This window comes from Haliotis rubra, unplaced genomic scaffold (assembly GCF_003918875.1).
Source record: "Haliotis rubra isolate DU_JTF1 unplaced genomic scaffold, ASM391887v1 Scf438, whole genome shotgun sequence".
Lineage (NCBI taxonomy): Eukaryota > Metazoa > Mollusca > Gastropoda > Lepetellida > Haliotidae > Haliotis > Haliotis rubra.
The window spans coordinates 261,946-273,842 of NW_025767122.1; positions in this window are offsets into that span (position 1 = coordinate 261,946).

Consider the following 11,897-nt stretch of genomic DNA (forward strand, 5'->3'; position numbering starts at 1 on the left):
CTCCTCAGGAATGGCAGACGGTCATCAGGGTGCACAAGCACCAAGGCTGCAGGCAGTGTAGGCGTTCCTGGTATACAATGAAAGATTCACCCACACCGAAGCCTGTCTCACAGTTCCCGAGATTATTTTCCTTCCCACATAGCCCTTTCTACAATGCTAAAGCCCTGTATGAAGCAAGTCTAGATTTCCTCTGGATCTTAATCTGCCATCACACTGGATCTCCTTTTCAATTAGGGGTCATAACACTAAGATATCAGATGGTGAACAATGACAATGATTGAAATGGATAACATGTTTAACCCATTCACAAGCTGAAACCTATCAAGTACTCCGAACTAATGACTCTAATACTAGACTTGGGATCCCACAGGGGGAACAAAACTGGGAAACAGACACCTAGACTGTCTCACAGGCTCTGAACCACATTTTCGCCACCACATAGCCGTTTCTACAATGTTAAATCCCTAAATAAAGTATATCTAGATTTCCACAGGTTCTGAATCTGCCATCTCACAGGGGCTCCTTTTTATTTTAAAAGGAATTATTTGTTTCACCTGCAGCTATAAAGCTGGGGGGATGAACAACACCATGACACCACACTGACAACGGCTTCCTCTTTCTCCATCAAGTTAGACTCGGTTACTTTTCTGTCAATAAGTCATAAACCAGGATGTGACTAAATTTCTGCTTTTTAAAGAGTTTTGGGTACAGTTTAACATAAAGAGTTTGTAATTGTGAATAGCTTTGGGATGCTTTGAGCATATTTTACAAACTCAGGGCAGGTGAGGTGAGGTGAAATTGGGTTTAACGTCGTGCTTGAGAATATTTCACTCATATGACAACGTGCATGCGTGTGTATATGTATGTGCGGCTGCTTGTACTAGCCCAGCCTGAAGCTGTTTTTTTTATAGTGCTAGCCCAATGAGATACCATGTCGCAGTGAAGCATGAATACCCCACTCAGACACAGTATACTGACTCCGAGCCGACCAGTCCTTGTTGTACCCATTAATGCCGAGCGCCAGGCAGGGACCAACAAGTACCATATTTTAACGTATTTTGGGATGACTCGGTCGGGGATCGAACCCATGACCTTCTGCTCTCCGGGCGGACGCTCTAACCACTACACCACCGACGCGGTCTCAGGGCAGGTATTTCCAAGAGCAAAAGTATGATGCTCACAACGCAAAGATCATACTCAAAGGCCAAGGTGGTATCAGAACCCACAATCAGCAGATCCTGACACAGAAAAGGACCAGAACTCTGGATCCCTCTGTGCCCTAAAGTAAATCCATGTTGCAAAATGGCAAAAAGGCAACATGTCTCTTTGGTACGATCATAAAATTTCAATTGGGAGACAAAACAATTGTTTTTAAATATATTGAATTAAACTTGCTGGGACAGTCCATTTAATTGGACCTTTTCTCCCTGTGATAACTGGTCATAAACAGTGGATGAAACAAGCCAAATATCCAGCCAGACATTTAACCAGACCAAATATGGTGAATTTACTCAGATGTATGGAACATCTAAAAATTTTACCAGACCATTGGGCTGGCTAGCTGTAAATTTAGACCGTCCGGCAGAAATCTAGACAGTCTCGGGCGGTCGGACAGGCCTTATTTCATACAATGTCATAAATATCATTGGACCAACTGAAAGTAGCTCATAGCGTCTTTACCATTGCTCAAATGGGGCAGTGGGGTAGCCTAATGGTTTAAACACTTGCATGTCATGCTGAAGACCCGGGTTTGATTCTCCACATAGGAACAACGTGTGAAGCCCATTTCTGGTGTCCTCCTTTGTGATATTGCTAAAACTAAAAGTGGCGTATTCTCTCACTCACATATTGCTTAAACAGGTAAACGATGACATTTTATCATTCTATTCTACAGTATTAACATCAACATGAGCAAATATGTGTACATGAAAGGGCAGTAATGCAACAATATATCCCAAGGCTTTATGCAAACAAATGCACCTTCCCGCCTTCTGATAAACTCCCAACAATACAGCAGCAATGATTATCAAAAGGTCGAACATTTTACCCTGAATGTGTTTCTATAATGTTTTCCCCACCAAGAAGAGTCCTGATCATGCAGACCCCACCTCCATCACACATGCACATTAACTCCTCAGGAATGGCAGACGGTCATCAGGGTGCACAAGCACCAAGGCTGCAGGCAGTGTGGGCGTTCCTGCTATACAATGAAAGATTCACCCACACCGAAGCCTGTCTCACAGTTCCCGAGATTATTTTCCTCCCACATAGCCCTTTCTACAATGCTAAAGCCCTGTATGAAGCAAGTCTAGATTTCCTCTGGATCTTAATCTGCCATCACACTGGATCTCCTTTTCAATTAGGGGTCATAAGACTAAGATATCAGATGGTGAACAATGACAATGATTGAAATGGATAACATGTTTAACCCATTCACAAGCTGAAACCTATCAAGTACTCCGAACTAATGACTCTAATACTAGACTCGGGATCCCACTGGGAGAACAAAACTGGGAAACAGACACCTAGACTGTGTCACAGTCTCTGAACCACATTTTCGCCTCCACATAACCGTTTCTACAATGTTAAATCCCTAAATAAAGTATATCTAGCTTTCCACAGGTTCTGAATCTGCCATCTCACATGGGCTCCTTTTCATTTTAAAAGAAATTATTTGTTTCTATAGAAGTTTTGTATATTCAGAGACTATGCGTTAGTTTAACAAACACCTGGGTTTTACCTCGGCTCAAAAACACGGGGTTCCTGGGGCCCCTAATTAGTAGTTTGAACATTCCTTGCAGGCAATACCAGGGTCCTGGGTGCTGGAGAATATTTCGCTCATATGACGACGTGCATGCGTGTGTATGTGTAGGTGCAGCTGCTTGTACTAGCCCAGACTGAAGCTGGTTTTATAGTGCTAGCCCACTGAGATACCTTGCTGCAGTGAGGCATGAATACCCCACTCAGACACATTATGCCGACTCCGAGCCGACCAGTCCTTTTTGTATCCATTAATGCCGAGCGCCAGGCAGGGACCAACAAGTACCATATTTTAACGTCTTTTGGTATGACGCGGTCGGGGATCGAACCCGCGACCTTCCGCTCTCCGGGCGGACGCTCTAACCACTACACCACGGAGGCGGTCCTGTGAAGTAATAGTGTAGAGAACTGTATGTTTTGATTTTTTTCTGGAATGAATCATTAATCATGTAACTGAGAGAAACAACCAAACATTTAGCAAAGCCATAGATGTGTTGTGGGTACAGTGAATGATATTGTGCATCCCTTTGGACTCAGTGAATTTTTTTTTCTGCAACCATTCTTTACATTTGTGCGTACTGGATGCACATTTACGCATCACGTAAAACCCTGGGACACCATACCGGTTCTTAAAACCAGTGGGGGTGTTACTGGAACAGCCAACTGAATGATTTCCTCATCACTGTGTGATGTCAGTCGGTGCAGGCCGAGGACTACAGAGGGATGTAAATGAACTGCATCTGCAGCTGCCACTACATCCCAACTCCATCCTCGTTGTGATGTTACACAACTAACTTAAACTGTTCCCCATACCGACATCACCAGCATCACTCAGAGTGAAACCTCTCTCAACAACACCCTCGACTTCATGATACACCAAGCAGACATAACTGTCAATATAATCACATTCCTGGTCATTATGTTCATATCAGCCAAGCTTTTATATCCTATCCAAATAGGTTGGATCCATATCTACCTGTTGTCCTTGAGATTGATGAGTGTTTCAGGACACCGTTCCACAAGGTGAGGTGAGGTGATGTGAGGTGAAATTGGGTTTAACGTCGTGCTTAAGAATATTTCGCTCATATGACGACGTGCATGCGTGTGTATGTGTATGTGCGGCTGCTTGTACTAGCCCAGACTGAAGCTGGTTTTATAGTGCTAGCTCACTGAGATACCATGCCGCAGTGAAGCATGAATACCCCACTCAGACACAGTATACTGACTCCGAGCCGACCAGTCCTTGTTGTACCCATTAATGCCGAGAGCCAGGCAGGGACCAACAAGTACCATATTTTAACTAGTGGTGTAACGATTCATCGATAGTATCGATGTTTGCATCGTCAACTACGCGATACGAGTGCATCGATACAAAACACATTTAGGCAATATATCAGGATATTTATATCGCAAGGGTCCACGATACATCGATGTATCGCCACAAGAGACGATATATCCGGATACAACTTCAATACTAGTTAAAGTTGTAAGGAGTATTGCATTAGGAATAGGAAGGGAGTCTCTTTGAAATTCTTCTGAATTTTAAAACAAATTGAACCTTTAGGAATTTGTTTGTGTCTGTTATCTTTGTTACATGGACAAAGGAGTTGGTGTATAAGTGAAAGAGTGTGAACATGTTTCAAACTCTGTGAACTGTAGAATACTTGTCTTTAGTAATTGAAATATGTTTTAGTTGTTTGACAAATAACACCATTTATTAACATACACCGAACGACGTCTTAGCTTTGTTAAGAAAGAGAACAAAGAGAAGATAAAATTTAGAAAGCATACTTAAGAGTTTTTTTCAGTGATTCTGAATTCTGATATAAATTACATTCAATTGTTTGTGAAAGCATCGGTGCAGAAACACACTTTCCCAAAGGAAACTTGGGTTTCAAACTTATATATGTTAGATCAAAGTATACTGAATATGTTTGACTGTACATTAAATGCTGAAACTTTATTAAATGAACAGCTTTTTAAGTGTGTGTGAATGTCACCCAAGATCTGCTGTATAACAAATAAAGATTTTAAAGATAAAGTCATTTTATCTATCATATATGTTCTAAATTGTAAAGTATCGGGATACGTATCGTATCGCCACCATTGTATCGTGATGATAATCGTCTCGCAGGTTCCTTGCCAATACTTTCATGATATATCGGCTCGCCTAAGTAAACTGGTATCGGGGTATATCGTCTCGCCACTTAGACCACGATACACAGCTCTAATTTTAACGTCTTTTGGTATGACGCGGCCGGGGATCGAACCCGCGACCTTCTGCTCTCCGGGTGGACGCTCTAACCACCTACACCACAGAGGCGGTCTTCCACAAGATCATTGAAGCGTTGTAATGATTGTAACTCCCATAGTTGACATACTTAACACGGCTTATGCCAGTGGTAGAACTGCTATTGTTTTGATAAATCGAGCACTCTGTGCTTAACCTAAGGACTTACTTATTGAGATTATCTGTAATTCCATGAGGATTTGTGACTGACTGCTCCAGGAATGATTGACTTTCATATCAAACACTCTTCCTTAAGGATGTAACATGAACAATAAATTTTCAATACAGTGAATGTGACATTTCTGTTAAAGTGATAACAGGGAAATGTAACTACCTTCATTGTTGATTTTTCTACCAGAGTGTTTACAGAATTTAACTAATTATTGTTGGAGTTGGAAATCTATTTTTCTACAGATTTTACACTTGCATGTGGCCAGGCAATACAGAAATGCCTAATTTCCATGAAATCTTGACAGTTATATTTTGCAAACATTGAGAGGTATTTTAAAAGGGCCAACTATTGATATAGATCACAGAGATGGACAAATAATTGTGATATATTGGAATATGAGCTGGTGTACTGCAATACATATTACAACATATTGCGAAATGTACAAACCTTATTTATACTACTGAAGACAGTTTTCTTTAATAAATAATGTTTATGAAGAATAGATATATTTGTTTCATTAAAGGGAAAAAACCCAGAACAATCTGTTGAGACTAATATATTGTGTGCATTATCACATTTTCCACTTCAACAGTCAACAAATGATATTTTTCAAGCTTAACTCAAATTTCAGAACCTGAAACAACATGGTAACAGCTGCTATATATCATATTATCCTAATCTCCTTAAAATGTCTCAACATTTCACAAAGGTCAATGTGGAAACTGGAAACAACAAATTTGAGGAAGATAAATATTGATGCTGATGATGAAACAGGTTAGAAACTCAAATGTCATTGCACAAAGACACATAACAACATTATCCTAAAATACTGCAGGCTTTGAGTGTTCAAATGATCTTCAGGTTTATATGGCTGACCTTGAAATGGAAACAAACAAATTAACTTTCAGCTGGAAACACATCAACTTAATAACTTAGAAGTAAAATGTAAAGGCTTTGTGGAAGTCGACTGTGTTTCACTTTTCGTACCAAAAGTCGAAACTGACAAACATCACAGATGGTGTGGTGTCGTCTCATGTCAATAAGTTCATTGTTCCGCCAGAATATCCAACATCACTGTCATACAGATTAACATCATACAATTTCTTTCAGAATTTTGCAGAGCACATCGTGACAATCAGTTCACAAAAAATATACCATGATGTATTGTATTGGGAAATTCCTACTGTGATTTACTGGTTAACCGACAATGCTGCACACCCCTGTTGATAACTGTAAATAATTCCTTCCATTTGCGATATTTCCAAATACTCATCAGATCAGACCTCTCTGATAACATTGCTCTACACTAATTTGGTCTAAGGTATTTTCACTAAGGCTTTAACGAGGCTGGTGAGGAACTAAATGAAAGAAAAAAATTCAAAAATATACAATTGACATGGCTAGATATGACGCTTTAACCATGACAGAAAATCTAGTTGAATCATGAAAGGAGTTGACTAAATCCTGACTCACCTGGTTCCTGTAATCAGATTTCCAGGGTCAGGGCGGGTGTTGAGTCATAATGCATAATCTCACTTTGATTGCTAACAAGGTACACCTTTCTGGCTCCATAACATGTACATAATATTGAGGAAAATCTGTCTGCTGCCAAGCAACGGTCACAGCTGAATGAACAAAGGCGTACCTTGAAAATAACCTTATTACCTTCAGAGATTTTATAATGGAGTAACTATGAATCAGATGTTGACTGAGATGTTGAATCAGAGCAATACCGACATGCTTCTAGAGTTCGGAGACATTTCAAGGTCACTCTTGTTTCAACATGTACTTTGTTTACATTTTGTTTTTCTAAGCCTTTGTTAACAGGTGGATATACAATACCGATAAAAACAGATTGACTTCTCATGCCAAAGATATCTTTTGGTCCAAAGGGATCTCACAAAATGACTGTAGGCTAATATATGGGATTGGTCTCCTGTCCAGTTCCACTGACATAATACTATTCATTTTATTCTAGAACTATTGGTAATGGTAAATGTGAAAAAATGTAGCTTCTAAATGCAAAAACTGAATTTGTTACTTGTGGTATCTGTATTCTTTTAGGCTATGAAAATTTGTGCTGCATAAATACTTATCATTTTGAAAATGAGGAAGTAAAATAGGTTTACTTTGAAGTGGACTTGCCCTTTAAACTGGTTAGAGGAGGCAACGTAATGGTTCAGGTGATTAGGCTGAATTTGTTGATGGCATGTCATCACGGTCATCTACATCCTCGATAATCTCCAGGGTATACGTTACGATAACTCTCCACTATACCCTGGATGCATCCATGGCTTGGGGGCGATGATTTTATTACCTCCCTTGGCTGGCTCCGCATTCTCACAGTAGCCAATCAGCTAAGCCGCCGTTACAACCAAGCTTGCCAGTGTCAACAAAGATAGCGGTCGCAGTCGCGAAGGTTTGTTCGCTGTGCCACTCAGATTTTTGGGGAAATAATAAAGACAAATTCACAGATCTGAAACTTTAAAAAAATATATAAAAGAACTCCTTCTACTTCTTACAGAGTACCTCTGCATCAACTGTGTTGCCAAGTGTAAACGGTTAGATAATTTAAAAAGGGAAAGTGAGTTGTGAGTGGTACTCAACTTCCCAGAGTAGGCACCTGATTGGATAAAAAGCCAGCCAAGGGAGGTAATAAAATCATCACCCAAGCCATGGATGCATCCAGGGTATAGTGGAGAGTTATCGTAACGTATACCCTGGAGATTATCGAGGATGAGTCATCTACCCTACTGATTGATTGTTCATAATATCAACCACTGGATATTTTATGCAGACTCAGTTACGGTAGAAGTTGTCAACACCGGCATAAAATCCCAGTCTTGTCTGTGGCTAGAATTTATCACCATTTAAAAGCTCTGCAATCCAGCATGTCAATTCCAGATCTTGGCATGAAATAAGCCACTCGAATAGGTGTTTATACAATAATCAGTGCTGTCTAATCCGGCGCTTGGCGGGGAGTCGGTCTGATGTGTATCATCACCAATTGATCGGGCGTGGAAATAACAAGGGGTTGTGTGCAGCCATCACACGTTAAGTAGCAACATGGTTGCTGACAAAGATAATTTTATCATTGTTCAGTATGGTGAATAAAAGTGATTATGAGCTCAGTTCTAGTCATAGGTAACTGTGTCAGCTCTACAATCCGCCACGCTGTCTAAACCAGATTATTTTTCAGTTCCTACGAGTGCAGGTTTAGACAGCTTCCACTGTATGTATAGCTTGAAGTCGTACAACTGGGGTTCGCTGAGTGCAATGGCTTATAAACAACAAACAAACACACATACACTTTACACAGCATCAGGTATGACATGATGTCTTTGTCACCTAGATTCGTCTATCACCACATCATGGTTAATTTTAATTCTGAAAGTTCAGATAAAAACGTCTGGCTCCAGCCAAGGAGCAAAGCATGAAACATGTCAGTATTGTCACTGTTTTCCAGTGTAAACTAACAAACCATGCAATGATTTTGTGGCAGATGGTTTAAAATGTTGAAAAGCTGTTGCCATGCACTACTGAGCACTATAACAAAGCTACAGTTTGTGTTTCACAGTTTGACTGCTCGATACAATATTGAGACATACAGCAAGAGAAAGTTGGCAAGTCATACTTTTCTTCTTGTCAGGGCACTTCCTACAGCAGGATTATTAAATTCTGTTATGTTTTTGATATTTTCAAAATATTGTACTTTCTTCAGGCATGTAAGCATGGTATGGTTACATATATTACATGAAGTATTTATCCCAAATATAGCCTGCCAGCTTCATAATGATCACCTGTGAAGATCCAGGTTAGAATTTGTCTTCAGCAACCCACAATAATTAAAATAGGCAATGACATGATAGAGTTGCTAGGCTCGCTGACGTTGTTGACACATGTCATCGACTCTCAACTTAAAGATCAATGGTTATGACATCAATCACAGGATTGTCTAGTTCTGATTTGATAATTTACAGAACCCTGTCATATAGCTGTAATATTGTTCATATTGTAATATTGTAGTTGAGAACAATATTAAACGTATAAAGAATTAATCCCTCAACAATTTGTATTCTAAACTATTTTAAAAGATGAGTGTTAAAATAGCATACTTTTCCCCACCATACTACAGACTTGGGAGACAGTGTTCTTAAGTAAATCTATGTTACCATTATAACCTGTAGATTTGGAAGGACAAATATGAACTTTGAACCAACTTTTATTAATTGTTCCTAATGCTTCTAAACACTCTAGCAAGTTCAGTATATGTCCTAAACTAGTTTCTGACACATAGAATTGAATTTTCCAGCAACAGCAAAATTACAAACTAAAAATGTAAGTATAATTTCAAAATGCCTGACATTGGATGATAAAGATCTACTCTGTTACAAATTGTTTTTGTATCAACTTCTGAGGTGATCATGATAATTTGATTAATTTGAATCAGAATCAAGTATATTCAAAACTCATGGCAGCATATATTATTTATTGGGCAATATTGGCACTATCTATATATGTGACATTTTTGATTATGTTGGTTTGTGATCATGACACAATCCTATTATGCAAAACACAACTGGTGAAGATTGTCTGAAGATTCTACCATTTCCACAGTTATGGTACCCAGAAAAGCTCAAATTGTACAGTACTAGTAGTTGAGGGGAATTCTTGTTTACTATACAGTGGTGCCGACGACCTAAAAAACGCGAACAACTCAATGAGATGTCATACAAGTGCAGAATGGTAATCTCAACACTACAGTAGACCACTAAGTCACTATGAAATCGAGTTCCGTCTGTAGTGGGATACTTTGAAAATTAGATAATTTGAGCTGTTTAAATGACAACAGTTCCCAATCACAAACCACAAGTCACTTGTTCATATTTAGACCCAATACCTAAATACTACACCACTTGATTTTTTTCCAGCATTCACTAGCATCAACTTGTGCTCGGTCATACCATCACGCATAGATCACACAGAGCTCCTCACAGACAACAGTGGATAAATTAAGCGATGGCCCCCTCGCATCAGACAACACATTACGTCAGACATGTTTGCATGAAATTGATAATATACTTACCCCAATTAATCCTCAGATAAACACTGTGGACCACGATACGACAGTAAATATACTGCGAAGGTCAATGTCATCGTTGACCGATATCTGCCACCATTTTGATAAGTTGCCAAGTTTGGTGGTCAAGGGGGAGACAACTTTTGTCGGACTAATGTTCGGAGTTCTTTTCAAGAACAACCATACATTTTCAGGATCGAATCAACGAAATCCATGTCGTTAGAGTGGGAGGCGAATATACTTTGGGTATTTATTTAACATCCCAATCTATCACATCACGTACCTGTGTAATTCACAAATATGTTAAAATACGAGGTGAAATGGAAAAGACAATAATGTCACAAAGTTGAATTAATTGCCACAAACATACTGTTTTGAAACGTGAATGTGTTTCTACTCAAAACCTTAATTATTGAACAAACGAGAGCAGAAACTGTCTACATTCACAGAACGGCAATGGTGAATGTTTCATGAGTGAAAATGGTTCAAAGCAACAGACAAAATGCTAAACATGTCAGGATATCAAGAGTTGTCTCCCCTACAATAAGACATTTCGAAGCATGGTGAGACTTTATAATCTAAACAATTAAACTGTTATCAAAAATGATCATGCTAACCTATCCATGACAAACCTGTGCTTATTTGACCCTAAATGTATCTAAAATCAGATCTTAGTTCTCGCTACCACTAAACAAACATCTAAGGATAGCCCTCCTCAGGTCAGGCGAGAAACACCATCGATTTTGAGTAATATTTTCCTTCATTAAGACCGAGAAAAATAACAGCGTGAACTAGTGACATAAAATATGACTGTGATGTTTCAGTGGTATGATTATTGTAAGGAATCACATCGAATAGTATCGTCGGTTGTTAAACGCGGCACTCAAGTCATATAAATTAAGACGGGCTGTCGATAACGGAGTCGCAACCAGATATAACACACTCCGTTTGTATCCAAATGAGTACGATGAATTGCCTGTTGTGCTGTTCCTCCTATTCTATGACCTTTAAAAATCTGTAGCATTATCCTACAAACTGTAGCATTAATGTTAAAGCTGTAGCACTAATGTTGAAGCTGTAGTATTAATGTTAAATCTGTAGTATTAATGTTAAATCTGTAGCATTAACGTCAAAGCTGTAGTATTAACGTTAAAGCTGTAGTATTAATGTTAAAGCTGTAGTATTAATGTTAAATATGTAGCATTAACGTTAAAGCTGTAGTATTAATGTTAAATCTGTAGCATTAACGTTATAGCTGTAGTATTAATGTTAAATCTGTAGTATTAATGTTAATGCTGTAGTATTAATGTTAAGAAGCTGTAGTATTATGTCAAAGCTGTAGTGTGTTAAAATGTTAATGCTAAAGCTGTAGTATTAACTGTAGTATTAATGCTAAAGCTGTAGTATTAATGTTAAGACTGACTGACTGACTGACTGAGTTTGGTTTTACGCCGCTTTTAGCAATATTCCAGCAACATCACGGCGGGGGACACCAGAAATGGGCTTCACGCATTGTACCCATGTGGGGATTCGAACTCGGGTCTTCGGCGTGACGGGCCAACGCTTTGACCACTAGGCTACCCCACCGCCCCTAA